The 7,299-nt window shown below is 36.1% G+C and overlaps 1 pseudogene; it reads right to left on the bottom strand.

Moving 5' to 3' along the window:
- Positions 1–1,210: 1,210 nt before the first annotated feature.
- LOC104220839 (alpha-glucosidase-like) lies at positions 1,211–6,615 on the bottom strand (annotated as a pseudogene).
- Positions 6,616–7,299: the final 684 nt, after the last annotated feature.

Below are 7,299 nucleotides of genomic sequence, written 5' to 3'. Positions count from 1 at the left end.
CTTACATTATTTTTTTATGATTTTCTCATTTTTTGTAAAACAAACTTAAATACTAAATGAAAATGCAACATATTTTATATTTTTATTAATTTAAACAAATAAACATGCACAGACAAAAATACAAATAATTATACAAAAATGTCACAAAAATTCTCAAAATTGCACACCAATGAAAATCATTTTATTTTGAATTTTTGGGAGTAATTCTTTCATAGGGCAAAAATCACGTGCTTACAGTCCTATGATTTAGAAAGTATTTAGACAATCCTGTCACTTATAAGGTAATTATAAGTAAATTTTTACAATAAATATTAATTAGTAACTTGGTAAAATAGTAAGAGTAACATATTATCATAAGTTAATTAAGCTACATTGATAGTGCAAAAAGTCTTTGCACCATGTCACTATATATAACTCGAAGGCCTAATTTGTTTTTTTAAGATTAAGACGTCCGAGTCTGAATACACATCTGAATATCAAGATGTGTATTAAGATTAAGACATCTAAATCTGAATACACATCTGAATATATTAAGATGTGTATTAAGATCTCAATAGAAATAATTAAGACTGTTTGATTTTTAACATCTGAATGTATAAAATTTATCTTTATTTGAAATTAATAAACATAAAATTCAAATGAAATACTAACTAATCTAATGTTCTATCAATAAAATATATAGTTATTTAAAATGTGATAGTTGTTGGTGGTGATGGCTAACTGGTGAATGCCAACTAGAGGCGGTGGTTGGTGGTAGTTTTGGTTGATGATGGTGGTTCATACTAATAGCTAGTAGTGATTGGTAGTGGTGGCAATTATGATTGAGGATGGTGGTGGTGAGTGGTGATAGTTAATAATGGCGGGTGATAGTAGTAGTTATGACTGAGGAAGGTGGTGGGTGGGTGGATGGTGGGAGGTTATAATGATGGGTAGTGTCGGTTGTGGTTATTGATGGTGATGGGATGGTCATTTGTGGTAGTTGAGGTGGATGAGTGTTGATTGTGGGTGAGAATAATGGTGGTCGGAATGGTGGGGATAGTGGGTGGTGATGGTTGATAATAGTGGCGGCTATGATCGAGGATGATGGTGGCATAGTGGTGGTGGAGGTGGTGGTGGTAGGGGTGGTGATGGTGGTTGAGTATGGTGGTGGTGGTGGCAGTTGATAATGGTAGGCGGTGGCAGCAGTTAATAATGAATATGTGATAACATCTTAATGAAATTAAGTCTCTGTTATAGATCTTAATCATACAGACGTATTCAGACCCATTAAGTGGTTGTGAAGTAAAAAAAACAAACACACTTAATGATTAAGATCTGAATAATTAAGATTCAGACTTTAAAAACAAACGCACTTAATATCTGAGATCTGAATGATTAAGATTCAGACCTCCATTAAGTGCAAACAAATGAGGCCTAAGTCCTCTATTAAATACTAACGTATAGCTCTAATTTGAACTCCTTTCCAACCAATATTGAAATCCCTGAGATTTCCATAGTAACAAACTGTCCACTTGGTTCAATACTTTTCTTCATTCTTGTGTTTCCTTGCTTGTCTGATCCCATGCAGCCAACAAGCTCATAGCCCTTCAATCCTCTCACATTTTTCAATCCCAGTGTCACCTTTTCAAGGACCAATCCTTGATCGAGCGCGTATCCTCCATTCACAACCTCTGATTTAATCACAATTTTATTGCCAGTGATGTTGCTGTTAAACCTGACTATTGTCCACCTTCCTCCGTCTCTTCCCATCTGCACCTCATCATCGTCGTCCACAAATAGTTCTCCGGTGCTGTTTCCGCTGCTGCTCAGCACGACAAGGAGCTTGAATGCAGTCCTCCTAGCACCTTGTGTTGTCATTGCTTCCCCTTGCATGGCCAATATGTTCCCTTCACGAACGTGTACATTTATATGATCTGGTGGTGCATCAAGTGTCATATATTTTCCTTGATTCAAACTCGCGAAACGAGAGTAATTGAAGAGGTCAAACCAGTTTCCAGCAAGGAAATATGCATCAACTGAGGTGCTCCTTGCTTAAGTACAGGTGAGATCATGATACCTTTACCAAGAAGAAACTGCGTGCTGATATCATATGTGTTGGTGTCTTGAGGGAAAGAGAAGAAAAGTGATCGTGCAATGGGAGTCCCTTTTGTATGTGCCTCATACATCAGCATGTAAAAGTATGGAAGTAACTGATATCGGAGCCCAAGGACTTTCTTGGATGCTTCAGCAACTGACTCCCAAATATAGAGCTCCTGGCGGGTAGTGTCATTAGCAGAGTGGTCTCTTGCAAATGGATAAAATGCTCCAAGCTGCACAAAACTAATCTTTCTCAATCTACTTGGAATTAAAGGCAAAAGGGGCACAGAATGTTATGATCATGTTCTGCTTCTAAGGCATCAAATACTACTTTTATATACTCAAAATTCTAAAGTAAACTATTTGAGAATGGATTTTCTTTGGTTCATTAAAGTTTATCATGCAATGCAATAGCAGTTCAACCAAATTAGCGAAATCTTTTTATACAATTCCAAGATTTTACCATGTTGCCAATCTCATGCTCTTAACCCCCCCCCCCTCTCCCATTGATCTAAAATCCTAGCTTGCGAGAGAGGCAAAGTTTGCAGACAAAGTTCCAAACATGAATGTACCTGAATCCAGCGGTGACAAAGCTCTTCAGTAGTGTTCACTGAAAAACCACATATATCTGCTCCAACCATTGGAATTCCAAATAGTCCAAAACTAAAGACAGTAGGAATGGAGTATGCTAAATCATTCCAGGTTGCAGCATTATCTCCAGTCCAGTGGGACGTATATCTGCCAGAGCCAAGAAAAGTTGATCTTGCAAGAATGAATGGTCTTTTACCAGTGGCATTAACCAAAGCATTATAAGTAGCTCTGGATTCTAGTAATCCATAAAGGTTATGGACATTATACTCCATAGTATTTCTAAAATGTGTGGAAGTGGCTGGAACTGTTCTATAATTGATGGACAAGTGATCGCCAGAGTTGTTTATCTTATAGGGAGGGTCATCATTGGTTGCTGATGGTGTAGGAGGGGAAGTTATGAAATTAGATAGTTCATTCATGTCAAGCCACAGACCATCAAAAGGTACGAGATTGTGGAACTTCTCAATTTCTTTTCTCCAAAATATTCCACTAGCTGGATTTAGAAAATCAGGATAGTAAACATTCCCTGGCCAAACAACCCCTTGATCGGGCATATTACCGCATTTTATGAAGACATCTTCTTCCATGCCTCTCCTATAGGTGTCATATGTATTATTGATACTAATACCTGCAGTAGAAAGAAAGAAAAATAAAATAACACGACTTATTTCGTGATGATGAGGAGTCTTACTCTAATCTAATTTAGCTAGATAAATAAGAGAATTAATATAATAAAGCAATAGGAAACTGTTAGACTTGATGACAGCGAGAAGTTACCTGGATCTAATATAAGTACGTATTTCTGACCACTATGATGGAGCTTCCTGAGAAAAAATTTCATCCGATCCAATGGGAAGTTAACTGGATCAAGCGTGAAGTCCTTAAAACCATCCATGTAATCAATATCACTCCACATAACCTCCAGGGGGATCCCAGCCTTTGCATAACTATCCACTACCAGTTCAACATCATCAATGTTCTTGTAACCCCACCGGCATTGGTGAAAACCTATATCCACATACAAAAAACTACTCTGAAACACGTGAGAGCATTTGCAAGTGTAATAGCTGTTTCCTAAAGAACGAAGCTTGAAGCTGAGTATCTAACAGAAAGAGATTGTAAGTGAGCAAATGTTTATTAGCGGGTCACAAACTTTAACTTCGATCAGTATAGGAATGATAGAGTTTGAGGAATATTCTTAAATTTCTTCTTGATGCCCTTTTCACATGCGAACGTTCAGCACAATTTTCAGAGCAAGGTCATCTTTTAGAATGAGACAATTTATAGTGAACAATATCACTTTAACTAAATTTGTAACTTATGTTCATATTTCTCTTTCACAAGAAAATGATCCTTTGTCATCCTCGCTAAGAGCTAGTGGCAGGTTACCTAGACTGAGTAATGCAATCTACATAAATTAAGCTCACAGGCCATAGTTGAAGCTTTATTTAATGTCTTTTTCCACATGTGTGTCTTAGGTTCATCTCAAGGTAGGATGTAAGTAGTAAGTACTGACCAGGGTATATTCACTCATTTCTTAATGCTGGTTTAAAATCAAATTAAGATATTTACTTTTAACATATATAAAATCAGATTGAATATTTTTTACACTACTGGATCATTTTAAAGCCAGTTTTTATAGTAAATGTGGATTGTTAATCTAGAAAATATGGTTACTAACATATTACAACGGGTTAAACTAGTCTGAAAGTGTAAAATATCTTTACACTGTCATCATAAAAGAAAATGACTGAGCAGAAAAAGAAAAAAGAAAAGAAAGTTATAGGCGAGTTGTTACCAAAAGACCAATATGGTATAGCAGCAGGGCGACCAATAAGCTGCGTATACTGATCCACCACCATTTCCGGCGAAGGTCCGGCAAAGAAATACAAATCAATCAACCCTCCGATCATTTTATAGCTGATCCTATCACCCGTATACACAACATCCATGCCATTGCTATTCAGAAGTAAAACCCCATGACTAACTCCAGCGTCCGATTCATTCGCCGACGACTGGACGTCCATGTAAAAAGGATGGGACCCATAGAGATTAAGGTCAATGTTGGAACTCCCGATGTCAGCATTCCACAGAGTCAAAGTCTGGTTGTGCGTGAGCTTAAACGAGCTTTTTGTGTGTTCTCCGAGGCCGTAAAGGTTGGCTCTAGTGGGTGGTAATGAGGAGGAGATTTGTATGTACTGGTCTTTGAATATGAGGAATGTACTGGTGGGGTTTTGGGACTACGGCGATGTGTCAAAGAGAGTATCGCCGGTGGAGCGCCGGCGGACAGTGAAGCTGAAAGGGGTGGTGTTGTGGAGGGTGAATTCTAGGTCCGAGTTTTGATTTGAGAGGGTGGATGAGGATTGGCTTTCTGACAAGAAATGAGTGGTTGACGGCGGAGACGGCGGTGGTGGACGTTGGAGGATTTCTTCCGGCACTTCCCACCGTTGGTGGTTAACGTCCGTTATTCGTATTCGGAGACGGTCGTTTGTTTCCAAACTGTAATAGATGGAGAAAAGAGAAAACAAATTAATAATTCGATGTATCTATTACAATAATTATTAATACATGCAGTAAGTAAGATATAAAGGCAATAAGAAATACTACTAATTTATAAGTAACTTGAAAAATTATATCTGGTTTAAAAAAGTTAAAATAACATAAATCTTTTTAGAGGAAGATAATGTATCTTTACAATTTAACATAAGCTCAATTTTGTTTTATATTATTCTATTTTGTTTTTTTTCTAAATAGACAAAAAAATTCATTTTCAGTTTACTTGATTATTCCTTCAAGTTTATGCAATAATATGACTAATTCATCAATATAAGTTTTTTTTTTTGACACACAAAGGGGTAACTAAGCAAATTATGGTTTGACATCCATAAAATTTGGAGTTATCAGAGATTGAGTATATAATAATTATTTTTTTGGTCCTTTTTTTGGTTTTCCACCCGGTGTCCGGTACTCGTATTGGAGCCCGACTATATTCGGATTCGCATCGCGTAGGGCCCCATTCGGGGGAAGCGCTCCCTACCAAGGATTTTTTATACCTAGGGCTCGAACCCGAGACTCTGATTAAGAGTAGAACAGTCGCATCCACTGCATCACATCTTTGGTGGTGAGTATATATAATTATTAAAACTGCACTTAGAGTTGAAATAAAATACTTTAGTTGTATCATCTAGTAACTTATAAGACTGAATTGAGTAATATTTATATCATTGATGTTAACTTTGAATTCAAGTACATTTATTAATGATGACATGATAAGTTAATCATGTATGTGGAACAACTGAAACTTAAAAACAGTAAATTAAATAATTATTTTTGTAAAATTCCACTTAGTAATTTTAATGTTAAGGGAAGAATGATCCCAAGAAGATTCGGCTCCTCAATTCCTATTTCTTTTTCTTTTTTTTCCTTTCACTCTTTTTTTTGTGGGTTTAATCCCACTCTTTTTTTAACACACTCACTGTCACAGTGTTTGTCTTGCTAGTGAACAATACTCATAATAACAAGAATTTGCCTTCTAATTTAAGTAGTCATTTTCCTTTCTCGGAAAAAAGAGAAGATAAACATTAATGTTCTTAAATCTTAACCAAAAGTAGAAAAATCACCTGGCGATGAGGATAAGATTCTGAATATCAGGCCCAAAAACTGAAGAGTTGTTGATGAGTTGAAGATGAGCAAAAAGTGAATTTCCAGAGGAATCTAAGGCCGCAGATGTGATTGAGTAACCATAGCCAACTTGTTGTTGAGCTTCTTGCTCTTTAATGGATGTTGCAGAATGGGGCGAAAAGATTGATAACTGTAGCAAAAGGAAGACTAAAAAGAAGGTGTTTCCGAGTAAAGATGGAAATTGTGTTGGTTTCATTTTCTCAACCGAGGAAGAAGAGTACAATCTCTTCTGCCTTTGGGAAAGTGGTCATGTTATGTTTGGTTTGGTGGAAAAAACTAAACGTCACTTTCCAGTTTTGACAGATTTTAATTCGATATTTTGGTTTTCAATTTTTAAAAAATGTTAGCTAAGAAATATATAGAAAGAAATAATGAAGATCAATGTCTAATACTAACTAATAAAATATTAAAAATAAAAAATATTAGTGATCTTTCTTCGCAGTGAAATTGTCACGATCCGGATTTTCCACAATCGGAAGTCGTGATGGCGCCTACTCGTGAAAGCTAGGCAAATCCCGTATTATAGAATCACTAACTCTTTTATTGTCACGACCCGGATTTCTCACCCTCGGGAGTCGTGATGACGCCTACTAATGTGAGTTAGGCAAGTCAATCCTTTAACTACTTACTTCTTTATCCAACTATTTCTTTTTAACAAATACTAGTATTAGTACTCGTGCGATGCGCAGACACAAATATCAAATTATAATTTGAGTTATTGAAATTACCTTAAAATTTAAAATTTCGAGATAACATGTTTCTTTTTATTTTATATCTGTAACAATCCAACTCCTTGATTTAGTACTTGTATTTTATTTTGTGGTCAATATTAAATAATACTAAACATATCACGTTTGTGATATGTCTTGTTTGAGCATATTGTTTAACAAAATTCTTACTACCACTTTGCGTTTCACCGCAAATTCGAATAAGTCTTATCCTTCTACATTT

This window comes from Nicotiana sylvestris, chromosome 2 (genome assembly GCF_000393655.2).
Source record: "Nicotiana sylvestris chromosome 2, ASM39365v2, whole genome shotgun sequence".
NCBI lineage: Eukaryota > Viridiplantae > Streptophyta > Magnoliopsida > Solanales > Solanaceae > Nicotiana > Nicotiana sylvestris.
This window is presented reverse-complemented; position numbering and strand designations above follow the sequence as displayed.